Raw genomic sequence first — 27,343 nt, 5'->3', positions numbered from 1 at the left:
AACCAACCACTCTCAGACAGAGAGTAAGGGATATCTGGCCAACTCACCTCTACGTCCAGATTCAGCAGAGAGTAGCTCCAGAAGTCAGAACTATGCCCTTCAGCCTCCCAAATGAATTTGGCCTATGTCTCTTGAGGGGGAAAAGCCTGGGAGAAGCAGCTGGGGCTTGGAGGACATAAATGAAAAAATGTGACAAACTGAAAATGGACAAAGTAGGTGAGCAGGAAAGATTCAGGGTCCCCTATGTGAGCAGGAAAGATTCTGAGTCCCCCAGGTTGTGGCTTAACAGGTGGCATAGCACCTAGATGCAGGAGCCTTGTAGCTTAAAGAAATATTTTTTTTGAGACATGAGGGAGGGGATGACTTGCTCCTTGCCTATGGGGCACTCCAGCCCACAGGTATAAATCCTCTAAATTCCCAAATATTAGTGCACTCGGTTGGTCTCAGCCATCTGAGCTGCCTGCTCAGGGTGCTCAGTTTGGTTTTGGCCAGCTGAGTTGCCCACTCAGGTCTTATCTGAGTGTATCTCTCTCCTACAAATAAATCCACCTGCTTTTGCTGCGTATGTAGTCTCTTGTTTGAATTCATTCCTACAACAAGACAAGAACTGTGCAACAGGGTACTGTCCTTGTCGACCCTGACAGTTGGAATCTGTGAATATAATGAGATAGCACTTCTGTGATTACTTTAGAGTGTATGGCAAAAGGGAGATGATCCAGGTGGGCCCAACCTTACCACATGAACCCTTCAAAAGCAGAGAGTTTTCTCCTTCTGGTTGCAGAAGATGAAGTCATAGGAAACCGAAGCATGAAGAGGAAATGCACCATTGCTGGCTGAACGATTGAGGGGGCTGTGTGGCAAGGAATGAGGGCAGCCTTCAGGAGCTGAGAGCTGCCACCTCCACCACATGACAGACAGCAAGGAGATGGGGCCCTACAACTGCCGAGAACTAAGTCAGGCCAACATCTTGAATAAGGTTGGCAGCCAATTCTCTTCCAAGTCCTCCAGATGAAAGCCTAGGCTGGGTGAAACCTTGATTTTTGCCTTCAGACACCAGGAACAAAGAACCCAGTTGAGCCTGCACAGACTTCTTATAGAACTATGAGATAACAGTTATTTTAAGCTGCTAAATGGTGGTAATTTGTTACCCAGTAATAGAAAATAAATAGAGCATTTATCAGAGATAATCCACTTGACATCTCTTCATCTTTTTTTACTGCTCACCTGGGGATATGTTTTTATTGATTTGAGAGAGAGAGGGAGAGGAAGAGAGGGAGAGAGAGAGAGAGAGAGAGAGAGAGAGAGAGAGAGAGAGAGAGACATCAATGTGAGAGGGAAACATCAAACAGTTGCCTCCCATATGTGCTCTGACTGGGGATGTAACTGCAGCTTCAACCAACTGAACCACCTGCCAGGGCTGTAAGTTTTTAATTTCAAATGGCAAAGCTGCACAAATGGCATGACTATATATTTGGCCTTCCCTTTGCTCCTTTCCAGTTATTCATAACTGGCTTCATTACAAGGGTATAATGCTCCGCCACCACTGAGAAAAAATTCCCAGGAAGCTGAAATTTAGATGAATGCCCTGTAAAGTCTGGTGAAATGAGGACATGTCTGTCAGTGACACCTGGGAACAGGTCATTGGCCAGAGTAGGCATGACCACTGCAAGTTTGGGAAGATTTCTGACACATAAGGTCCTAAACAAAGGAGTTCCTCCTCTTGGCTCTTCCTCTCTTGGGATTCTTGTTGCAGGGGGTGCACACTCTGGCTGCTTCATTTGCCCACACGGCCCACGATCATGTGGACCCCACACACAATAGACCAGCGGTTCTCAACCTGTGCGTCCAGACCCCTTTTGGGGTCGAATGACCCTTTCTCAAGGGTAGCCTAAGACCATCGGAAAACACACATATGTAATCACATATTGGTTTTGTAATTAATCACTATGCTTTAATTATGTTCAATTTGTAACAATGAAATTGGGGGTCACCACAACATGAGAAACTATATTAAAGGGTTGTGGCATTAGGAAGGTTGAGAACAACTATAGTAAACTAATGGACTGCAACTAGCCTGCTGCTGTATCAGACCCAGCTGCATCATAGAATGGAAACTCTGAACTATGGCTCTGTTTTCGCTCTGTCGAATCCTCAGCGGTAGATCTTCTTGGACTGTAGTAAGGGGGAGGGACTTAAACACCAAGGGATGTAATTCCATGAAAATAAACTTTCTACCACATCTCATTCTCCCATGGGGCCTCCAGAAATGCTTATTCCACCAGCACCACAAGAACTCCAGTCACACTAACATGGAGAAAGGCCATCCATGCATTTCTCTAATAACAGATGGATCTGAAAGAATGCAGGTGGGGCTGACACTTAGCATGGAGAAGGAGCCCATTAACCGAAGTGGGTGCCAGCTCTGAGGAGCCACCAGGTATAACTACTGCACGAGCAAGCAACAATTTTCTAACCACTGGACCCCAGCATGGGCTGGAGGGTTGCAAATTCACCCTCCGGAGGAGCACTGTGTTTAGAGTGACTATAGGCCCTTGTAGGATCTCAGAAATGCTATTTCTCCCAGCTCTGGCAGCTCCCCTCTTTTCTTCCTGGGAAGAAATATCACAGCCTAGAGCAGCCGTGGGCAAACTACGGCCTGCGGGCCAGATCCGGCCCGTTTGAAATGAATAAAACTATTGCAAAAAAAGACCGTACCCTTTTATGTAATGATGTTTACTTTGAATTTATATTAGTTCACACAAACACTCCATCCATGCTTTTGTTCCGGCCCTCCGGTCCAGTTTAAGAACTCATTGTGGCCCTCGAGTCAAAAAGTTTGCCCACCCCTGGCCTAGAGCAAGCATGTCAAACTTGAGGCCCACAAAGAATATTTTTGCAGCCCAGCCAATATAACGGTATGTAAGAAATGTTTTAATAAAAATTTCATAACTTAATTTTTTCAATATCCTGTTATACATAACTAGAGGCCCAGTGCACAAATTCGTACACAGGTGGGGTTCATCGACCTGGCCAGCGATCAGGGCCAATCAGCACTGGGCCAATTGGGGCCTGCCTGCTTCAGGGGGTGGGTGGGGGCGTGGGAGGTTGGCCGCTGGCCCCTGGGAAAGGGGCCTCATCTATCACCACCCATCCCTTTTTCCCTGTCCCAGCCTAGGGCCCGAAGGCCCCCATGGGGTTAGGAGAGGAGGCAACAGTTGCCGGCTGGGGTGTAGAAGGAATGGCACTGGATGCTGCTGGCTGGCCATGGGAGGTTGGCTGTGGGAGTGCACTGACCACCAGGGGGCAGCTCCTGTGTTGAGCGTCTGCTCCCTGGTGGTTAGTGCACATCATAGCGACTGGTCGTTCTGATCATTCTGGTCTTTTTGGTCATTTAGTCGTATTGGTTGCTTAGGCTTTTATCTATAGACTAGTGGCCTGATCCTGTGGGATCAGGCCTAAACCGGTATTGGGACAACCCTCTTGCAATCCGGGACCACTGGCTCTTAACTGCTCACCTGCCTGACTGCCTGATTGCCCCTAACCACTCTGCCTGCTGATCTGCTCACCCCCAACTGCCCCCCTTCCAGCCTGCTCGACCCCAACTGCCCTCCCCCCCCCCCCCCCCCCCCCCGCTCTGGCCTGCCTATCCCCAACTTCCCCCTCTGCTGGCCTGCTTTCCTCCAACTGCCCCTCCCTGCCAGCTTGATTGCCCGCAACTACCCCACTCTGCCGGTCTACTTGCCCCCAATTGCCCCCTCTGCCAACCTGCTCAACCCCAGCTGCCCTTCCCTGCTGGCCTGCTTGCCCCCAACTGCCCTTCCCTGCCGGCCTGCTCACCTCCAACTGCCCCAGCTGCGGACCTCATCACCCCCAACTGCCCCCACCGCTGACCTGCTCGCCCCCAGAAGCCCCCTTTCTGGCCTGCTAGCCCCCAACTGCCCCCCACCCCTGCTGGCCTGATCACCCCTAACTGCCTCTGCCTCGTCCCTGCCACCATGGCTTTGTCCGGAAGATCTCCTGGAAGGTCTCCCCATCTAATTTGCATATTACCCTTTTATTAGTATAGATTATTAATAATGAACTACAACATTCACTAATGACTGATTACTATAATCATGTTGCATTCATTTCCCTGATGCGTCTTATGTGCAGGCACACCATTTCTCTCCACTAATATTAGCAGTGAATATTTTAGCAGCTGATAGCCACGTCAGTAGTCTTGGACTGACTTGTTTGGTGTGAGCAACAGGAAATATTTCGCTTTCAGAGAACAAGATAAATAGGTTTATTTGCGTTGTGCTTATTTATTTGTGCAGTTATTCAGTGTCTGGTAAGTTAATGTTCAAGAAAAAATATTAATTTTTAATAAAATGTTCTATTATTTTATGTTAACAATGACTCATTTATTTCAGCCCTTTGTATTCAGCATGTGTCTGTTGAAATAAACCTACATTTCTATGAAAACTGAAGCTTTTGTTTTTTTGTGGCCCACATAAACGTAAACTTTATTTGGCCCGTGTTAGCCATTGACTTTAACATGCTTGGCCTAGAGAGTGAAGGAGCCCCCTCCTGCCTGGGCCTCCAAGTTCCAATTCTTTTTATTTTATTTTATTTTTTAAAATACATTTTTTAAATATATTTTTTATTGATTAAGATATTACATATGTGTCCTTGTCCCCACTTTACCCTCTACCCCCCCACCCCCCCGCTCATGCCCTCACCCCCCCGTTGTCCATGTCCATTGATTAGGCCTATATGCTTGCATATAAGTCCTTTGGTTGATCTTTCCCCCTTACCCCCACCCTCCCCTACCTTCCCTCCAAGTCCCGACAGTCCAATCAATGCCTCTCCGTCTCTGGATCAGTCCTTGTTCATCAGCTTATGTTGTTCATTATATTCCACAAATGAGTGAGATCCTGTGGTATTTATCCGCTCTCCAGTTCCATCCATGCTGTGGCAAATGGTAAGAGTTCCTTTTTCTTCTTCCTCTTCTTAAAGAATATCTTTCAGCATTTCAGATAATGCTGGTTTGGTGGTGATGAACTCCTTTAGCTTTTTCTTATCCGTGAAGCTCTTTATCTGACCTTCTATTCTGAATGATAGCTTTGCTGGATAAAGTAATCTTGGTTGCAGGTTCTTGCTATTCATCACTTTGAATATTTCTTGCCAGTCTCTTCTGGCCTGCATGGTTTCTGTTGAGAAATCAGCTGACAGTCGTATGGGTACTCCCTTGTAGGTAACTGACTATCTTTCTCTTGCTGCTTTTAAGATTCTCTCTTTATCTTTTGCTCTTGGCATTTTAATTATGATGTGTCTTGGTGTGGTCCTCCTTGGATTCCTTTTGTTTGGGGTTCTCTGCGCTTCCTGGACTTGTAAGTCCATTTCTTTCACCAGGTAGGGGAAGTTTTCTGTCATTATTTCTTCAAAAAGGTTTTCAATATCTTGCCCTCTCTCTCCTTCTGGTACCCCTATAATTCTGATGTTGGTACGCTTGAAGTTGTCCCAGAGGTTCCTTACACTATCTTCATATTTTTGGAATCTCTTTTCTTTTTTCTTTTTCGGTTGGGTATTTTTTGTTTCTTTGTATTTCAAATCTTTGACTTGATTCTTGGGATCCTCTTGTCTACTGCTGGATCTCTGTATAATATTCATTATTTCAGTCCGTGTATGCTTAATTTCTAGTTGGTCCTTTTTCATGTCCTCCATGGTCTCACTATACTTATTGAGGGATTCATTAAATTTATCGGCGGTTTCCATAAAATTCTTGAAAAACCTTATAAACGTGGCCTTGAACTCTATATCCAATCGTTTGCTTTCCTCCATTTCTGCCATTTGTGACCTGTTTCTTTGTCTCCGCATTTTGGCAGCTTCCCTGTGTTGATAGAGTGGCCCTGTGTGCCAGGTGTCCTGTAGGGCCCAGTAGCTCAGCCTCCCCAGTTACCTGGGGTGGACACTCTTGGTGCACTCTTGGTGCCTTGGTTGTTGTAGAATCACTGGGAGGAATTGACCTCCAGGCCAATTGGCTGTGAGAATCAGCTGTGTCTAAAGTGGGAGAACTTCTGTGCTGAAGACACCCTTCTGGGGCAAGACTTGCTTCAGTGGGGCTTTGGTGCTCACTGAGTCTGCTCCCTGAGTGTGTCCCTTATGGATCTGAGGAGTTGCAGTCTGGATGGTCCCCCTCTGACCACTGGGTACAGTGGCTCCTGGATCTAAGGAGGTGCTAATTCAGCCTCTGCCTGAGACCACACAGCAGGAGCCACGAAAAGGCTCAGCTGTGAAGCAATGCAAGCCGCTGCGGGGCCTTGGGCCTTCTCTTGGAAGTTCCGGGTCTGCCTGGCTAGGCTGCAGTTAGGTACATTCACATGCAAAAGCCTCTGCCGCAGCCTGGGTGGGGCGGGGTCTCAAGGAGTCAAAGGGCGGAGAAAGCAGCTATGGCCGATTCTCCGCCTGGAGTCGCGCGTCTCAGTGTCCCGGTAATGGCTGCAAGCACCTCTGAGGGAAAGCCGCCCTCAAGTTCCCCTGCTGCTGGACAGACCAGCCTCTCCCCGTATGAGTCCTGGGTCCCCAGAGACTTCCCGGAACCGGAGTTCAGAGCCGTCAGGAGCTTGTGATTCAAAAAGACAGCCGCGTCCTCAGGCGCCACCCCCTTTCCTCGCGCGCGCGAGCCGCCGTACCTCTGCACTTCACCTCCGCAGCGCCTCTGGCTCTCAGCGTGCTTTTCTTTCCTTCTAGTTGTAGAATTTACACTCAGCCAGCCTTCCTGTTGTTCTGGATGATGTTTGCTCAGTCCTTTGCGGTAATTTTCAATTGTTGTGTGAGGCGACAATTTCCCGGTGTTTACCTATGCCGCCATCTTAGTTTTTTCTAAAATACATTTTTATTGATTTCAGAGAGGAAGGGAGAGAAAGAGAGAGACAGAAACATCAATGATGAGAATCATTGATCAGCTGCCTCCTGCACACTCCCTACTAGGGATTGAGCCGGCAATCTGGGCATGTGCCCTTGACTGGAATTGAACCTGGGATCCTTCAGTCCAAAGGCTGACACTCTATCCACTGATCCAAACCACCTAGAGCTCTAAGTCCCAATTCTTACCCAAACACCCATGTCCTCACAGCCAAGCTGGAAAAAGCTCAGTATCACCTGCAAGGAAATTTATTTTCTTCTGGGTTTCCCCCACACAGTTGAATGACCCAGTAGTAATAATGGCACAAGTGGCATTCACTCTCCCCATCCTTCTGCAAGGCCAGCTCTACTTCCTACAGAGTGTCTGAGCATGTGCCCTTCAGGGTGACCTTCCCCAGCCGGCCACAGTGCACTTCTGTCCTGGCCTCAGCATGTCCTTGTCGCCGGGCAGGTCGAGGGTCTTCACAGCACCAGTTTGCTTATTCTTTCTCTCCACCTGATGGGAAAGGGGCAAGGGAGCCCAGGTCAGCCTGTAGCCCCTGGGTCTGGACACCTGAGTCACAGAGACTGGTCAGGTGGCTGGGATGGGAAGGTAGGAAGGGAAGTGCTTCATTCGGTTAATGTGGACTCATGAGAGCAAGAGCAGCAGGAGGTTTCCTTACCTGTAGTAACATGACGTCATAAGAGAAGTTCTTAGGATTATTGTCTGGATGGGGGATGGCGCTTTTCACCAGGATGACCTGTTGGGTGTTCCCCTGCTCCTCAATGGTGTGGGCCCCCAGGGTGACAATGATTGACCTGAACAGAGAGCTGAGTGTGTGAGTGATGGGGAGGAGGAGGTAGAGTCACAGGTGATACAGCACAGGAGTCATGAAGACAGGTGATTCCAGGGCAGGGCAGGGATGCAGCTAGGGAAAATGGAGGCCACAGGAAGACAGGGGCTGAGTGAAGCTGCTTTTCAGAGACACTAAGGTTAGGTAACCGAGAGTTCTCCTTTACCCTCATTTATTTCAGCCCTTTGTATTCAGCATGTGTCTGAAATATCACAGGGAATACTGTGTTTGCATTTTGACCTAATGCATGTATTCATGGTCTCCTCTCCTTTATTTGCCCACGGTGGTCCCTACCTCTTCTCTTTTTCTCTCAGCTTGAAATTTTACTTAAGAAATCCTTATTGTTGAGAGTTTTATATATGCCTTCCTTTTCCCCCCATTGACCACTTCTAGCCTGCCCCCACACCCCATTCCAGGCTGTCACCACCCTGTTTTCTGTGTCCATGTGTTAGTTGTACATGCATACAAGTTCTTTGGTTGATCTCTTCCCAGCCATCCACTGACCCACCCCTGCATTCCCTGTGAGATTCGACAATCTGTTCCACGCTTTTCTGTCTCAGGATCTATTTTGTTCATCAGTTTATTTTGTTCATTAGATTCCACATATGAGTGAGATCATGTGATACTTGTCTTTCTCTGACTGGCTTATTTCGCTCAGCATAATACTCTCCAGTTCCATCCATGCTATTGAAACTGGTAAGAGGTCTTTCCTTTTTATTGCCATGTAGTATTCCATGGTGTAAATGTACCACAGTTGTTTTTTGTTGTTGTTGTTTTTTGTTTTTATTCACTCATTTACTGACGGGCTCTTGGGCTGTTTCCAGATCTTAGCTATTATAGATTGTGCTGCTATGAAAATAAGGGTGCATATATTCTTTCTGATTGCTGTTTTGGGTTTCTTAAGATATATTCCTAGAAGGGGATCACTGAGTCAAATGGCAGTTCCATATTTAATTTTTCTGAGAAAACTCCGTATTGTTTTCCATAATGCTGTGCCAGTCTACATTTTTACCAGCAGTGTACTAGGGTTCTCTTTTCTCCACATCCTTGCCAGCACTTGTCATTTGTTGATTTATTGATAGTAGCCATTCTGACAAGTGTGTGGTGATACCTCATTGTTGTTTTGATTTGCATCTGTCAGATGATTAGTGACTTTGAGCATTTTTCATATTCCTCTTGGCCATCTATATGTACACTTTGGAGAAGTGTCTATTTAGGCCCTTTACCCATTTTTTTAATTGGATTCTTTGTCTTCATTTTGTTAAGTTGTATGAGTTCCTTATTTATTTTGGATATTAACCCTTTATCAGATGTATCATTAGCACATATGTTATCCCCTACAATGGGCTCATTTTTCATTTGGTTAATGGTTTCTTTTGCTACACAGAAGCTTTTTATTTTGGTAGTCCCATTTGTTTATTTTCTTCTTAGTTACCTTTGCCCTAGGAGATGTATCCATAAAGATATTGCTACAGGAGATGTCTGAGATTTTGCCACCTATGGTTTCTTTCAGGTTTTTTATGGTTTCACTAGTGGCCCAGTGCACAAAATTTGTGCATGGGGAGGGGTTGGCCTCTGCTCAAGGCTACAAAGTTTCAATTATAGAAGATAAATAAATGCCTCCCTCCACTCAAGGAGGTGTTGAAAAAAAAAAAGAAAAAAAGGAGGGGCTGGGAGCTTGGGTCTCTGGGGGCCATGGCCAGCCTGAAAACAGCCATCAACCCCTCACCCAGGCTGGCCAGGTGCCCTAGCAGGGACTCCCACCCTGAAGGGGGTGTGGCCAGCTTGAAAACAGCCCTTAGCCCCTTACCCAGGCTGACCACACACCCCCAGCAGGGACCCTCACCCCATGGGGGCATGGCTGGCCTGCAAACCATCACAGGCTCCTCACCAAGGACTCCCCATGCCCCAATGGAACCCCCACCCTGATCTGAGACACCCTTCAGGGCAAACCAGCCAGCCCCCACCCATGCACCAGGCCTCTATGTATACTAATAAAAGGGTAATATCCTAATTAGACTGAGAGACCTTCCAGGATTTTAGCATTTATGTTTATCAGGGTTATTAGGCTGTAATTCTCTTTTTTGTAGTATCTTTATTTGGTTTTGGAATTAGGACAAAGCTGGCTTTGTAAAAAAAAGCTTGGAAGTGTTCCTTCTATTGTATTTTTTTGGAATAGTTTGAGGAGTATAGGTGTTATTTCTTTTTGTAATGTTCGGTCACACTCCCTGGTAAAGCTGTCCAGATAGGGCTTTTGTTTGCTGGAAGTATTTGTTATTACTACTTCAACTTTTCAGTTGTTATTAGCCTATTTTGATTTTCTGATTCTTCCTGATTCAGTTTGGAAAGATTGTATTTTTCTAGGAATTTTTCCATTTCACCCACATTGTCCAGCTTGATGGCATATAGTTGTTCATAGCATTTGCTTACAATCCTTTCTATTTCTGTGGTGTCAGTTTTATTTCGCCTCTTTTGTTTCTGATTTTATTTATTTTGGTCCTCTCTCTTTGTTTCTTGATGAATCTCGTTAAAGGTTCATCAATCTTGTTTGTTTATTTTTTCAAAGAACTAGCTCTTAGTTTCATTGATCTCTTGCATTGTCTTTTTAGTCTCTCTGCCATTTATTTCTGTTGTAAACTTTATTATTTCTTTCTTTTTAGTTACTCTGGGCTTTCATTGTTGTTCTCTTTCTAATTCTTTAAGTTGTACGGATAAATATTTCCTTTATTATTAAGAACTTCCCTCTCAGGATTGCTTTTGCTGTGTCCCAGAGATTTTGGGTTTTGTGTGTTCATTTTCATTTGTTTCCAGGAAGTTTTTGATTTCTTTCTTGATCTCATTGGTAATTCCTTCACTGTTTAATAACATGTTATTTATCCTCCATGTGTTTGAATGTTTTTGAGTGTTTTACTGTAGTTGATTTCTAATTTCATGTCATTGTGATCTGAGAAGATGCTTGATATGATTTCAGTCTTCTTGAACTTGTAGAGACTTGTTTTGTGCTCTAACATAGGGTCTATCTTTGAAAATGACCTATGTGCACTTGAAAAGAATGTATATTCTGCAGTTTGGAGGTGAAATGTTCTATAAATGTCAGTCAAATCCATCTGATCTAGTGTGTCACTTAGAGTCACTGTTTCCTTGTTAATTTTTTAAAAAATATATTTTATTGACTTTTCACAGAGAGGAAGGGAGAGGGACAGAGAGTCAGAAACATCGATGAGAGAGAAACATCGATCAGCTGCCTCCTGCACATTCCCCACTGGGGATGTGCCCGCAACCAAGGTACATGCCCTTGACCGGAATCGAACCTGGGATCCTTGAGTTCACAGGCCGACGCTCTATCCACTGAGCCAAACAGGCCAGGGCCTTGTTAATTTTTTGTCTGCAATATCTATTCAGTGAAGTCAACCAGGTGTTTAAAGAACACTATTGTAGATCTCTCCCTTAAAGTCCTCTAGAAATTTTTGTGTGTGTGTGTTTTTTTAAAATTATGTATTGAGGTGGTCTATATTGGGTTCACATATATTTACCAGGGTTATATCATCTTTTGAGATCAATCTCTATAGTATTATGTAGTGACCTTTACTGTTTCTCGTGATGGCCTTCATTTTGAAGTCTATTTAGTCAGATATGAGTTTTTCTACCCCAGCTTTTTTTTAAATTTACATTTGCATGGAAACATTTTTAAAAAAATTTCTTCACTTTCATTCTGTGAGAGTCTTTTTTTAAAAAAAAATATATCTTATTGATTTTTTACAGAGAGGAAGGGAGAGAGATAGAGAGTTAGAAACATCGATGAGAGAGAAACATCGATCAGCTGCCTCCTGTACCTCTCCTACTGGGGATGTGCCCGCAACCCAGGTACATCCCCTTGACCGGAATCGAACCTGGGACCTTTCAGTCCACAGGCCGATGCTCTATCCACTGAGCCAAACAGGTTTCAGCTGTGAGAATCTTTTGTCCTTAGATTGTTCTCTTGCAGACAGCATATAATTGGGTCATGTTTTCACATTCATTCAGCTACCCTATGTCTTTTTATTGGAGAACTTAATTCATTTATATTAAAGGTTATTATTGATAAGTAGTTATTTATTGCCATTTTAATTCTTTATGCCTATGTTACTCTTTCAATTTTTCTTCTCAATACAGCAATCCCGGTAGCATTTCTTTAAAAAAAATCGTTATTGTTGAGATTATTACAGATGTCCCTCTTTTTCTCTGCCATAGCTCCCCTCCACCCAGTTCCTACCCAACCCCAGGCCCTTGCCACCTTATTGTCTGTGTCCACAGGTACTGCATACATGCATATAAGATCTTTGTCTAATCTCTTCCCACACACACTCCCCTCTGAGAATTGTCAGTCTGTTCCATTTCCTTGCCTCTTATTCTATTCCATTCACCTATTTATTCTGTTCATCAGATTTTTTACTCATTAGATTTTTAGATTCACTTGATAGATATGTATTTATTATCACTTTGTTGTTCATAATTTTTTATCTTTACCTTTTTCTTCTTCTTCCTCTTCTTAAAGAATACCCTTTAGCATTTCATATAATACTGGTTTGGTGGTGATGAACTCCTTTAGCTTTCTCTTGTCTGTGAAGCTCTTTATTTGACCTTCAATTCTGAATGATAGCTTTGGTGGGTAGAGTAATCTTGATTGTAGGTTCTTGCTATTCATCACTTTGAATATTTCTTGCCACTCCCTTCTGGCCTGCATAGTTTCTGGTGAAAAATCAGCTGACAGTCATATGGGTACTCCCTTGTAGGTAACTAACTGTTTTTTTTCTCTTGCTGTTTTTAAGATTCTCGCTTTGTCTGTAATTTTTGGCATTTTAAGTATGATGTGTCTGGTCATAGGCCTGTTTGGGTTCTTCTTTTTGGGACTGTCAGAACTTCCTGAACTTGTGTGACCTTTTCCTTCACCAAATTAGGGAAGTTTTCTGCCCTTATTTCTTCAAAAAGGTTCTATATCCTTTGCTCACTTTTTTCACCTGCTGGTACTCCTATCATGCAAATATTATTACATTTCATGTTGTCCCACAGCTCCCTTAAATTTTCCTCTTGTTTTATAATTGTTTTTTTTCCTTTTTGATTCTCTGAGGGAGTGGATTTTTCTACCCTGTCTTCTAATTCACTGGCTTCCCCTAATATGCTGTGTAATCTTCCTAATGTGTTCTTTATTTTTGGTATGTCATTCTTCTTTTTTGACTGGTCTTTTTTCATAGTTACTATCTTTTTCTTTGCTGTTTAGTATCATTGCCATCATTATTTTGAACTCTATCTGATAAATTTATTATCTCCATTTCATTTAGCTCTTCTTCTGGAAAATTCTCTTGTTCCTTCAACTGGGGCTTTTTTAATTTTTTGGATTCCCATTTTTGGCTGCCTGTTTGGGCTTGTGTCAATGTATTAGGTAGATCTGCTATGACTTTCAATCTCTAGTGCAATACAATGTCAGATGCTGTTTGTGACTGGCCCTGAGTACTCTGATTGGAGCTATCAGCAATCCATAGCTTGTGGCTCCCTCTGCTGGGGGGAGGGGGCTGGGTGTTTTTGGAAAGGACCAACATGTGCATCAAGGTCTATGTTTCATATATATGTATATATATATATATATATATATATATATATATATATATATATCTTTATTGATTTTTTACAGAGAGGAAGGGAGAGGGATAGAGAGTTAGAAACATTGATGAGAGAGAAACATTGATCAGCTGCTTCCTGCACATCTCCTACTGGGGATGTGCCCGCAACCCAGGTACATGCCCTTGACCGGAATCGAACCTGGGACTCTTCAGTCCACAGGCTGACGCTCTATCCACTGAGCTGAACCGTTTAGGGCAAAGTCTATGTTTTTTAGCCTTGGGCCAAGAAGGAGACCAGGCCAACACTCAAAGCCTCCAGAGTTCCACCTCTGCCTGCAGTCTGATTGTTTTTAAGTCTTGATTAGATTCAGGCTATTGACCACAGGATAGGGCAATATGTTGTCCAACAGGGTGTAACAATGGCTCCCCCCACCCCGGACAAAAGTTGTCTGTATGGTAAATGCCTGCCCAAGAAAGATGTCAGTATGAGGAAATGTCTCAGCACAGGAATCTGGGGTTGCTGCCTTCTGAGCTCCAATTCCAGTGGCCCCAAATGTGAATTCTGCTCACACAGCCCTAGTCCACTGTGTCCTCCTTCTGGCAGAGCCCAAGGTGAGTGGTTCCATACAAAACTTTGAGCATTGGCCTGCATTTTCAGCTTTCTCTTGCTAGCAGACAGCAACTCTGCCGCTTTTCACAGCCAGATGTTATGTGGGAACCTTTCTCAGTTCTGATGTTCTGGACTGGGGGCCCATCTTGGGGTTTAGACCACAGAGTTCTCAGTGGGAACCCCCCACCCACCACAGCTGAGATATCTGTCCAGAACTTCAGCTCCTGTCTGTGGTAGTTCAGCCAACCCTTTTGTGCCGCTGCACTTCCTACCAGTCTCTATGCAGTCTCCACTTTTCATCCTTGGCTATCAGGGTTTTCTCCAGCTAGTCTTCAGTTGATTATTCAGGATGGTTCTTCAGTGTTTCAGTGGTAATTCCAGTTTGGTTCTGGGAGAGTTTCATTGTAGCTTCTACTTAATCTGTTGCCATCGTGGAACCTCCCCCCTCTCTTCTCAACTGTGTCACTTGCTGTTACCTCTGACCCTCTGAGCCCAAATATTACTTGTACTACTTTTAATCCTCTCATTGCCCCAGTCATGATTTCAGGTGGCTCCTCTGATGAGCTCTTATTGGCTTGAGTTACCAGGAGCCTGGGGAGCTGACCTAGCCTATAGCATGTGGGAAAGAAGGGTCCTTGCAGTGGTGTCAGGAGTGACCAGCTGTCAGGACAAAGTTCACTCACTAGAAAACTGCCACTCTAGTCTCCTCTGCATTTTGACTGTGAATGTAGGCCAGGTAGGAGTGGGAATGGGAGTGGGGCTTGGCTTCATATCCCCTGATGATCTCCTCTGAAGGAAAAGCTTGAAGGTGGGTGACTGCCAGTGTCTGTGCTCAGGAGGGAAGGCTTAGGAAGGTGATGATTAGGTGCTCTAAAGACAATGGGGGGACTCTTAGGTCCTCCTCTAGCCCAGAAAACTCTCTGAATCTCAAACCTCAGAATCCCACTCTAAAAACAGGGGTACAATGCTTATTCAACAAGTCCTCCTCAGACACATAACTTACCTTGCAGATGTGGAGCCCCAAGGGATGGAACAAACTCAGCAAGTCTCCCTGATGCTCTGAGCCTTTGGTGACACCCGTTGGTACTGTTTCTAATAACCTACCCATGAGCTCATGGAGTCAGATTTTCTAAAGTCCTCTTGTCCTAGGGCCTAATACATTCTAAGTTCTTAGTAAACATTTGTTGGCTGCATGAATGATGGACTTCAATTAGCTTTTGCCTGATGTCTGATAGGATTCAAGGCCACAGGAATGGGGAGAGGGCACAGCCAGAGAGAGTAGAGCAGTTGAGGGCCTGGGAAGCAGGGGAGGTGAGGTTGGGCATGGGTGGCTCAGGCTGTGGTGGAGCCAAGGCAGCCAGGGAGCTTCTGTGAAGTCATCCAGCCACATCTCAGATGAGTCACACCTGGCTCCTCTCCTGGGCATGGCCTGCATTCACTTTCAACATGACGGGGAGACCAGGTGCTTTTATTCTTGTGTGAGAGAACTTTGTTGTGATACCTGTTCACTGCAATGGAAGGTGAGAGGCCAAAACCTCCTGAGAAATTTAACTGGTTCTTAAGCTGGGACCAGAGAAAACTTCCACGACTATAGCTGGTGTGTCTGAGGTGCCCTTTCCTGGTTTGGAGTGAGGGAATGTAATTACTTTTCTTTTGTACTTTCACATATTTTGCCAAATACCTTTCTCTGAAAAACTCATTTTCTAGGAGATAAGAGAGAGGCTAACAGCTGTTAAACCTTTTAGTGCACATCTTCTTTATGGGGATCCTTGTTGAGTGTTTATTCAGCATCTGACTTGTTAGTCTGGGGTGGGGTGGGACCAGGCTTTCAGAGAGTTCCTGGGCTCAAAAGAAGGAAAAGTCCCTGCCTGTGGTGGGCAGAAGGGGCAGAAGTAAAGGGGTTTGATGGGGAGGGTGGGGGGCTAAGGCCTCTGGAATGTGGATGGTCACTTATCTCTCCTAGCCTAGGAGGAGGAAGGGAGACAGAAGAAAGACAAACAAGGAGTGGCTACATTTTCCCCAAAGGCCAGCCCATGTCAGAGCTGCTGGTGTTTCTTGTGTCTAGACACAAACCCCTGAGGGGAGCAGTGAGTGTGGCTCAGTGACTTCCCACACCTCCTTGACTGTGCCCCTCTAGTTTTGCTGGGTGTCATCACACCAGGTGTTTGTGAAAGTTCTCAAGCTTGGTTTGCTAAGCCACAAGGTGCAAGAAGAAGGAATAAGAACATGAGGACCTTGGCTGCAGCCAGCAGGGGCTGGAACTTCAGAAGTCCCTCAGTGACTAAACCAAGCCTGTTTCCATGTCTGGGCTCCTGGCTCTTTTCCATTCTGATGAAATTATGAATAATCATTTATCACGCCAGGTCCAGGTATGTGAGAGACATGGCTCCTGCCCTTGAGAAGCTGACATCGGCTGCAGTGAGAATCTGTGGCTGGGGTATGAGAAGGGAAGGGCTATGGGGAGGGGTGTGCTCGGTGGTGTGAGGTAGAGGGTGGACTCGCCTGAGGACCAGGTGGCCTGCACACACCCAAATACCCCAAATGGTAGCTCCCTTTCCTCTTTTACCACCATTCCAAACTCTTATTTTTGGAATATTTGGAATCCCCTTTTAAAATGTAAATATTGTATGACACAGGGGGCTTTTATTACCACACAATTTTGAACAGAAGTCCTGGACTTTTGTTCATTGGCTCTAGTGTCCAGAGAACCCTGTCTCTGATGCCCCTGGCCTAGCAGTTACATCCATTTGCAAACACATTATCCCAACACTCACCAGTGTTACAGCAGAAGGAAGAGCAATGGAAAGGGAGGCACTAGGAGTTCTCAACAGCCCAACCCCAGTTCTGTGCAAGGAGCAGCACCTTATTAATACATAGAGAAACATGCTGAAGGATCAATGATGATTTCTGTGGGGTGGACATCACAGTATTTTTCATTTTCTTAGTTACATGTTCCACAGTTAACTATTTTTCTAAGATGAATATGTTTATGTTTATTACCCAAATACACTTTCCCATAGTCAAAGCACGCTCATCTATGGCAGATATTAACAAGGCACTACTTATTTGTACTCTGCCCTTCTAGAAGTTGTATATTTTAAAATGTGACTCCTTTTCTCAATCTAGTCATATAAAAAAGATTTTTTTGTTTTGTTTTTGTTTTTGGGGTGGGGAGACAAAAAGACAGACAGACAGATGAACAATGAGAGCTGGGGAGAGGCTGGCTGAGACGGAGATGAAAGGGCACCCTCAAGGTCAGTGTTGGCTGCAGGTGGAAGGGCTGCCAGGACACCAAGGACTGCACTGGGCTCTGCACTCAAAACAGGGCTGACAGGCAGTTGAACTAGGCCTGGGAGTAATGAAAGGTCTCCTGACCTTCCCAGGCTTTTATTCTATTTGATTTGTAGGGGGCAGTGCTGCATGGGGTGAGCTACACCTTTCCATAATCTTTCCACTGATTTCTGGAGAAGTGGCCCCTTACCCTAGAGCAGCGGTTCTCAACCTGTGGGTCGCGACCCCTTTGGCAGTCGAACTATCCTTTCACAGGGGTCGCCTAAGACCATCTTGCATATCAGATATTTACATTATGATTCATAACAGTAGCAACATTACAGTTATGAAGTAGCAACGAAAATAATTTTATGGTTGGGTCACAACATGAGGAAATGTATTTAAAGGGCTAGGAGGTTGAGAAACACTGCCCTAGAGCTTGTTTTTGGATCCTACATCCAATTTCTGGATTTTTTTTGTTGCTGTTGCATATTGGCATTGGGGCTGCGTGGGGGAGGGTGTAAGTGTGGCTTGACGTAGGAGGATAATGTGGATGAGATAAGAGGGTCCTCTAGAAGAGGGTCACTTTTGGGAGGACATGTGTCTCCCTTTTCCTGATGGAGCTTGCATTCTGCCTGGCAGGGGAGCTGGCAATGGGAGGAGTATTGGGAAAGAGCTGGGTAGCAAGGCAGCATGAATTTCATTCTTGATGTGGAAAGTGAGGTTCACTGAAGGGGGAAGCTCAAACATGAGAAATGTGAACGGATGGTTGCCGGACACACAGTGGGTAACTAGCACTGTAGGCAGAGAGAGAAAAGACTGAGCTGAGCCGTCTCCTGGCCCGGTCCTCCTCAAAGCCCTAAGGGTGAGTGGTCTCTGTTAGGAGCAGCGTGGGAAATCAGGGACAGGGCAGGCCTTATCACCTTCCTAGGGCTGGGGTTTTCAACTTGAATCTGATGGTCTTTTTTTTCCTCCTTCAGGAAGCCTTTACCCACCAACAGCTGTGGGACAGCCTCTCCTCTCCAGAGACTGGGCAGTGGAAAAGCTGAGGACACAGGATATGGCTAGTTCCCACTACTTCAGGTCACCTGCAAGCTTGGTTGTGCCCAGGGCTGGGCATGGACAATGTTGTTGATCTCAATTTAAAAGCAGATTGATACTTTTCTGGGTCCCCCACACAGATCTCTGTGTCTCTGTTGTAACAGCGTCTGTAGCAAGAGATGCACTACTTGTCCCGTTGGATTTCCAGCTCTACCTCATGCAGTGTGGATGTGGTGTTGTTCAGGTCGAGTCGCCCCCAGCCGGCCACCATCCCTGGCTTCACCTGCTCTCCCCTCCTGGGCAGCCTGAGGCGACTCATGGCGGCAGTCAGGGTGGCCTTCCTCTGCAGCTGAAGGCAGAGGACAGGAGTTCTCCTTGAGCAAGGGCCCAGGGACTCCAGGAAAGGGGTCACACTGGGAAGGAAGAACTCAGGAGATGAGAAACCCCAGGCTTAAGGTGTGCAAGAGCCAGGGGAGTGATGAGCCCTACCTGCAGCAACATGATGTCATTGATTTTGGGATGATAGTTTGAGTGGCGGATGGCTGTTTTCACCGTGATGACCTCCGTTCACGCTTCCTGATGTTGAGGGCGCCCAGGAGGACTGTGATGGACCTGCATAGAGACAGCCAGGGACGTGGAGGCTCAGCAGATACAGCCCGGGGGCTTGAAAGGAAAGAGGACAACTGGGGGTAGTGCAGGATTGGAGTGGAGAAGAATTGTAGGGGATGGGGCTGGTAATGGAGCATGCCTTTGCCCTGTGCTGTTGGCAGCTCAGGCTAGGTGTCATTTCCTGGAGCAGATCTTGGGTACTCAATCATACCCTGAGCTTGCCTGTGTCTAAGCAAAACCATAAATATCTCACATTTGTACCCTGGTCTCCAGGGCACAACCTTGACCTCCTTTCTAAGCCTCTTTAATCAGTCTCTCCAGTCTTCAACAGGCCACTTGCATCGACCTGTCCCTGTCTTTCCAAAGCTGACCTGTCCTCTGAAGTGCTCCTCTGTGCCCCTAGGTCTGCAGCCCCTGAGAAGAGGGTTCCCTGTGCGGTGCCTGCAGAAGGGTGGGGCCGAGGCTGCGCTCCTCACCTTCCCCAGCAGTGAGCTGCTGTCAGCACAAAGTCCTCACGCACAAGGAAACCCCCACATCTTTTTCTGTCTGAAATCCTGATCCGAAGAAATGCCATGTAGGGACGAGAGTGAGGCTTGACCTCATGACCCCCAATGATTTTCCCTGCAAGAAAAATTCTACTGTGCCTGCTGTGCCCATGGAGCCAGAGGCTAGAGAGGGGAAGACTGGGAAGGACAGGGGCAGGCGGGAAGGACCTGGGTGGCAGATAGTGATGTCTGCAGTCATCAGCCATAACCAAGAAGATGTCCTGCAGGTTCCTGGTGCAACATTCCTGGCTTACTACCCAACATTCCTGACCCTTGAGACTGAGATAGTCTGACAAAGAGAAGAGCAGTCCTAATCCCTCCATTCCTGTTGCAGCCATGCATGTGGGCAATGGGATTTGTGTCTGGAACAAGAAGTTTAGTGCCTGTAGAGCATGGAAAATCCTTCCTCCCCCATGCTCCTTGGTCCTCTCCCTTCTTTTGACCACACTCAGAGCGATTGCTGGTTTGTACTATTCAGAACATTGGGACTGAAAAATTACCAGAGAGAACTTGAGATCAAACCAGCCTGAGGGGACAAGGATGCCACCAACTCTGAGATCAACTGGATCCTCAGCTTCTTTACAAAGCTTGGAGAAGGGGGTGGAGATTGAGGATAGATTTTAAGACATTGAGTTAGAACATTAGTGGGCCTTGCTTTGATTTTGGAAGCCTGTCCCCTTTGCCAAGCTACGATTTCCTGTGGAATTATTTCTCATTTCCAGTGTTCAACCTTCTTCCGAGTGCTTTTGCAAAAGAGCCCACTTTCCAGATGGCAAGGGATGGGGAGAGCACCCACGGGCCCTCCTCAGGAGCAGCCCTCTGCCCTGCTATCCTGCTGCTTTCACTCAGTTTCAGACTTGCTGGTCTTTGAGGGAGGTGGGATGTAGAGTTGAGAAAGCACCTGGGGATCGACCAGAGCCAGAATGTGTCTGAGTACATGTAGCATGTGAGCAGGGCTCTGCCAATGTTGCATGGCATTGGGCTTCTGGTGGGGGCCAATCACACACCTGCCTGTGCCTTGGGAACCAGAAGAAAGGCCATCGGGAGCAGAAGTAGCTGCATCTCAGAGCTGTTGGTGCTTCCTCCTGGTCTTCTGAGCCCAGGGTTCTCTGATGATGTGGCCTTTATCATATAGGGCTCTCTCTGAGTGTGTCACACAGTTGTGTGATCAAGTTCTTAGGCCTCAGTGCACTAAGGGCTTAATCATGTAAGCACAGGCAGCTCTTGACTCAGTGGTGATTATGCCAACTGAAAACAGGAACCACAGGTTATTGATATGGTGGTTCATGATGGTGCATCAGCCAGTAGGAGGTGCTGAGTCCCAGAAACTTGAGTGTCTTAACACATGCAAGGACCCCTCATGTTCTTGGAACTCTCTTGACAAAACAATCAGTGATCAGATAAAAATTGTGAGGACTCTATTATCCTAAACCCAAAACCAGATAAAGACATTACAAAGAAAGAGAATTATAGGTCAATACACTTGATGGACATAGATGCTAAAATCCTCAACAAAATATTCATAAATGCATCCAGCAATATATTAAAAAGATCATACACCATGACCAAGTAGGATTTATTTCATGGATGCAAGTCTGTTCCAATACTTGCAAATCAATAAATATGATACATCACAGAAGCAAACTGAATGACAAAAATCACATGATCATATTAATATGATGCAGAAAAAGCATTAGACAAAATCCAACATCCATTTTTCATAAGAACTCTTAGAAAAGTGGGAATAGAGGGATCATAACTCAACATAAAAAGGCCATATATGACAAATCTACAGTCAATATCATACCCAATGGACAAAACCTAAAATCTTTCCCCCTAAGAATGGGAACAAGATAGGGATGTCTGCTTTCACCACTCTTATTCAAATAGTTCTGGAAGTCTTAGCAACAGTGATTAGACAAGAGGAAAAAAATAAAGGCATCCAAATTGGAAAGGAGGAAGTAAAATTCTCATTATTTGCAGATGTCATGATTTTGCACATAGAAAACCTTAATAACTCACCAAAAAAAACTTTGATTTAATAAATAAGTTTGGCATTGTAGCAGTATACAAAATTAACACCCAGAAATTGATGGCATTATTTTTGCAATTTAAAAAATCTTTATTGTTGAAAGTATTACATAGGTTCTCCTTTCTCCCCATTAACCTCTTCCAGCCCGCTCCCGTCCTCTCCCCCATCTAGGTCCTCACCACCCCGTTATCTGTGTCCATGGGTTATGCATATATGCATACAAGTTCATTGGTTGCTCTCTTCCCACCCACCTTCCCCTGCCGGCCCTCTGAGTTTCAAAAGTCTGTTCATGCTTCTATGACTCTGGGGCTATTTTTTATCTTCAGTTTATTTGGTTCATAGATTCCACATTTGAGTGAGATCATGTGATACTTGTCTTTCTCTGACTGGCTTATTTTGCTCAGCATAATACTCTCCAGTTCCACCCATGCTGTTGAAAAATGTTAAGAGTTCTGTCTTTTTTATTGCCACATAGTATTCCATTGTGTAAATGTACCATAGCTATTTTATCCACTCAACTGCTGATGAGCACTTAGGCTGTTTCCAAGTCTTAGCTATTGTAAATTGTGCTGCTCTGAACATAGGGGTGCATATATTCTTTCTGATGAGTGTTTCAGGTTTCTCAGAATATATTCCTAGAAGTGGGGTCACTGGGTCAAATGGGAGTTCCATTTTAAAATTTTTGAGGAAACTCCATACTGTTTTCCATAGTGGCTGCACCAGTCTGCATCACTACCAGCAGTGTGCTAGGGTTCCCTTTTCTCCAGAACCTCACCAACACTTGTCATTGATTGATTTGTTAATGATAGTCATTCTGACAGGTATGAGGTGATATCTCACTGTGGTTTTGATTTGCATCTCTCAGATGATTAGTGACTGATAATTTTTTCATATATCTCTTGGCCTTCTGCATGTCCACTTTGGAAAAGTGTCTATTTAGGTTCTTTGCCCATTTTTAAATTGGATTGTCTTCCTTTTGTTAAGTTGTATGAGTTCCCTATATATTTTGGAGGTTAACTCTTTATCAGATGTATCATTGGCAAATATGTTCTCCGATGCAGTGGACTCTCTTGTTACTTTGGTGATGGTTTCTTTTGCTGTACAGAAGCTTTTTATTTTCATGAAGTCTTATTTGTTTATTTCTTCCTTATGATCTCACTTATATGTGGAATCTAATGAACAAAATAAGCTGGCAAATAGGCCCAGAGACATTGAAGTATGCAACAGAATAACATATTTCTTAGAGAAGTGGGGAAGGGGCAGAAAGAGATTAACCAAGACTATATATACATATATGCATAACCCATGGACACATACAATGGTAGGTGAAGGCCTGGGGTGGAGGCCAGAGCAGGGTGGAGGGAGTCAAGGGAGCAAAATTAGAGGGCATCTGTAATACTTACAAATATAAAGAATTTTTTTTTTTTTTAAATATGAGGGGTGTAGTTGGAGGGATGGACAGAATGGTGTGGCAGTGATGCTGAAGGCTTGTTCTAGTGACTAAAGAGCTGAGTGGTTTAAAAAAAACTAACAAAAACATTTATTTTGCTCAGGAATCTGCATTTGAACTGGGTTTAGTGTGGATATCTCCTCTCAGCTCCCCTTGATGGCAGAGGAAGCTTGAAGCCTGGAGTCTGGGATCAGCTTATGGCTGACTCCCACCTGGCCAGTGGCTGGTGCCCGATGTCTGTGGGCATGTCCGTTCCCCTCTGTGAGGGTCTGTCATGTAGTCTCTGCATAGGATTGTTCAGTCTTCTTTGCAGTATGATGGTGGCTTCCACAGAGTGAGCCTCTCTTCCAAATTGACCCTGGCAGACGTATTCTTTTTTTCCCTTCAGCTTCTAAGTCATATGATACCCATTCCACCTTATTCCACTTCCTAGGCAATCAAAAGCCCTCACCCAGATTTAAAAAGGAAAGCACATTGCAATCATGTAATGGAGACTGTGGTGTGGGATGGGTGATACATGGTGGCAGTCAAAGCAGCGCACAATCTGCCGCCCTAACTTAGGTGCATGTAGAGTTGGTCAGAGGAGTTGAAACCACGGATCCCTGCAAGCCACGGTCACTGCCTTTGGACAGTTACTCTCTTATGAAGTGGTAATGAGTGCCAGGAAACCAAATATATTTTTACAGCACTGTCCAGAGAACTATATTTTGGATATTTTGTACCAAGCCAATATATGCATTTAATTTTATTGCAATAAAAATAGCATTTTTCTCCCAGTGTTACACAATTTCTAGACAATTTTGAAAATATATGTGGAAAGTAAACATGCAAGAATAGCTCTGAGAATTTTGACAAAAGAACAGGAAGGGAGAGAATAAGCTTTATCAGATGTTGAAAACATCTTAGAAAACATCTTTCCTGAGAATAGTGTGATGCTGATTCATTAATAGATAGAGAAACACATGAAATCAGAATAGAAAATCCAGAAACATTCCCAAGTACATAAGGATGTGTAATTTATAATAAGGTAGCATTTCAAATTATTGGAAAAAAGATAGACTTTCTAATAAATAATATGGGGACAATTAAAGAATAATTTTTCTTCGGTTTACTAGGGTAGACAAAGTCATTTTTAAAAGATATTAAGTTGGAGTAATATTTCATATAAACCACCAGAATGAATAGCAATTAAATATATAAAGTATATTTAAAATTTTAAATATATAAAATAAAACCATACATGCACTAGGTATAAACATGGAAGAATTTCTTTATTAATTTAGAAGGGGTCAAGCCTTTCTAGCAATGGCTCTAAATAAAAAAAAACATTAAAAATGATTGATAAATAAATTTTGATATTTAAAAATAATTTTTATAAGTCTTTATGTCACAAAGCAACACAAGCAAATTCAAAATACAGACATCAAACTTGGAAATAAATTCAGTGGAGGCGTGAATCTATCTACTATGTAAAGAACTCTGAAAATGCAGAAGGAAAAGACCAAAAACTGATAGAAGACTGGAAAAAGACCTGCACAAATCTCAGTAAAATGTATTTTAAAAATAATGAAGAGTCTCCACTTCACTCACATTAATGAAGAGAAAAAAGAAAATAGTAATTTTACTGAGGCATGTTATCTCATCTCATAGGTGACCCAAAATTCAAAAGTTAAACAGCACACTCCATGGGCATGGCTGCTTTTTTTTTTTTTTTTTTTTTAATTTATGGGTGTTTCAGGGTATCCTTTTCTTTAAATAGTTTTAATTTCATCCTACCCAAATTGGGTCTTACATGTTTTAAATTCAGACTGACAATATCTGCCTATTAATTGAAGTGTTTAATCTGTTTACACTTAATGTAATTACTGCTAGGATTGGGTTGAAGAATATCACATGCTATTTGATATCTATTAGTGTGATTTATTCTTTGTTTCTTTGTCCTTCTCTTCATGACTTCTTTGATTGTATCTCATTTTGTCTTTTTTATTGGCTTTTAGTTATATCTCTGCGTATTACTTTTGTGGTTACTCTAGGTTTACAATATGCCTCCACATACCACCATCTACTATGAATTCGTGTTATACCATTTCATATAGGAACAGTGCATTTCTATGTATCCTCTCCCCATCATTTCTATTTAGTCACATCTTATACTATTTTTATTGTCTAAATTTTTAAATATGTCACCCTTTCCCCCAGTTGACCCTCCTCCCCCACAACCATTCCCACTCTGGGAAAGCTCCCACTGCCCCAGTGTCTGTGTCCAATGATTATGCTAATGTGCATGCATACAAATCCTTTGGTTGCTCTCTAACCCCCCCCCCCCCATTATTTGTCTCTGGATCTATTTTTGTTTAGCAAATTATGTTGATCATTATATCCCACATATGAGTGAGATCATGTGATATTTATCTTTCTCCTACTGGCTTATTTTGCTTAGCATAATGCTCCCAGATCCATCCATGCTGTTGCAAAAGATAAAAGTTCCTTCTTTTTTTATAGCAGCATAGTATTCCATTGTGTAGATGTACCACAGTTCTTTAATCATCTCATGTGCTGATGGGCACTTAGGTTGTTTCCAAATCTTAGCTATTTAAGTTGTGCTACTATGAACATAGGGGTGCATATATCCTTTCTGATTGGTGTTTCTGGTTTCTTGGAATATAGTCCTACAAGTGGGATAACTGCATCAAACGGAAGTTCCATTTTTAACTTTTTGAGGAAACTCCATACTGTTTTCCACAGTGGCTGCACAAGTCTGCATTCCCACCAGCAATGCATGAGGGTTCCTTTTTCTCCTCATCCTCTCCAGCACTTGTCATTTGTTGATGATAGCCATTCTAACAGGTGTTAGATGGTACCTCATTGTTGTTTTGATTTGCATCTCTTGGATGATTAGTGACTTTGAGGATGTTTCCATATGTCTCTCAGCTTTCTGTATGTCCTCTTTCAAAAAGTGTCTACTTAGGTCCTTTGCCCATTTTTTTAATTGGATCATTTATCTTCCTTTTGTTAAGTTGTATGAGTTCTCTGTAAATTTTGGAGATTAAACCCTTATCTGAAATAGCATTGGCAAATATGTTCTCCCATGCAGTGGGATTTCTTGTTGTTTTGTTGATGGTTTCTTTTGCTGTGCAGAAGCTTTTTATTTTGATGTATTCCCATTTGTTTATTTTCTCCTTAGTCTCAATTGCCCTAGAGCTGAGTTGGTAAAGATATTGCTACGGCATATGTCTGATATTTTGCTGCCTATGAAGTCTTGTAGGATTTTTATGGTTTCCCATGCTACATTTAAGTCCTTTAGCCATTTTGAGTTTGTTTTTGTGTATGGTGTAAGTCAGTGATCCAGTTTCATTTTTTTGCATGTATCTGACCAAATTTTGCAATACCATTTATTAAAGAGACTGCCTTGACTTAATTGTACGCTCTTGCCTCCTTTGTCAAATATTAATTGAGCATAATGCTTCAGTTGATTTCTGGGTTCTCTGTAGTATTCTATTGGTCTATATATCTGTTCTTGTGCCAGTACCAGGCAGTTTTGGGAACAGTGGCTTGGTAATATAGCTTGATATCTGGTATTGTGATCCCTCCAACTTTGTTCTTCTTTCTCAGGATTGCTGTGGCTATTTGGGATCTTTTTTTATTCCAGATGAAGTTTTGGAGAGTTTTTTTTAGGTTTTTGAAATATGCTGTTGGTATTTATTTTTTATTTTTTTAAATATATTTTATTGATTTTTTACAGAGCGGAAGGGAGAGGGGAAGGGAGTTAGAAACATCGATGAGAAACATTGATCAGCTGCCTCCTGCACACTCCCCACTGGGTATGTGCCCTCAACCAAGGTACATGCCCTTGACTGGAATCAAACCCAGGACCCTTGAGTCTGCAGGCTGATGCTCCATCCACTGAGCCAAACCGGTCAGTCTGCTGTTGGTATTTTAATGGGGATTGCATTGAATCTATGTTATGCTTTGGGTAGTATGAACATTTAAATAATGTTGATTCTACCAATCCATGAACATGGTATGTTCTTCCATTTGTTTATGGCTTCCTCTATCACTTTTTTCAGAGTACAGGTCTTTTACCTCCTTAGTTGTTTATTTCTAGGTATCTTAATTTTTTTGGTGCAATGGTAAATAGGATTGTTTTTTTTCATTCTCTTTCTGTGAGTTCATTATTGGTGTATAAAAAGGCCATAGATTTATGGGTGTTAATTTTGTATCCTGCTACATTGCCAAATTCATTTATTAGATCTAGTAGTTTTTTGATGGAGTCTTTGGGGTTTTCTATGTACAGTATCATGTCCTGTGCGAATAAGGACAGTTTTACTTCTTCTTTTCCAATTTGGATGCCTTATATTTCTTCTTCTTGTCTGATACTATGGCTAGCCCTTCCAGTACTATATCGAACAGGAATGGTGAAAGTGGGCATCCCTGTTTTTTTTTCCATTCT

At 43.7% G+C, this 27,343-nt stretch overlaps 1 protein-coding gene and 1 pseudogene across 1 annotated transcript in view; both read right to left on the bottom strand.

Annotated features, from left to right (window-relative positions):
* Nucleotides 1–27,343, bottom strand: part of LOC118678492 (granzyme B(G,H)-like) — a 71,456-nt gene that overhangs the window by 25,126 nt on the left and 18,987 nt on the right. The window lies entirely within an intron of this gene.
* LOC118673728 lies at nucleotides 7,286–20,473 on the bottom strand (annotated as a pseudogene).

The sequence above is a fragment of the Myotis myotis genome, unplaced genomic scaffold (genome assembly GCF_014108235.1).
Source record: "Myotis myotis isolate mMyoMyo1 unplaced genomic scaffold, mMyoMyo1.p scaffold_m19_p_1, whole genome shotgun sequence".
In the NCBI taxonomy this organism is placed as follows: Eukaryota; Metazoa; Chordata; class Mammalia; order Chiroptera; family Vespertilionidae; genus Myotis; species Myotis myotis.
Note: the sequence above shows the minus strand (reverse complement) of the source record. Positions and strands in the feature narration are given on the sequence as shown.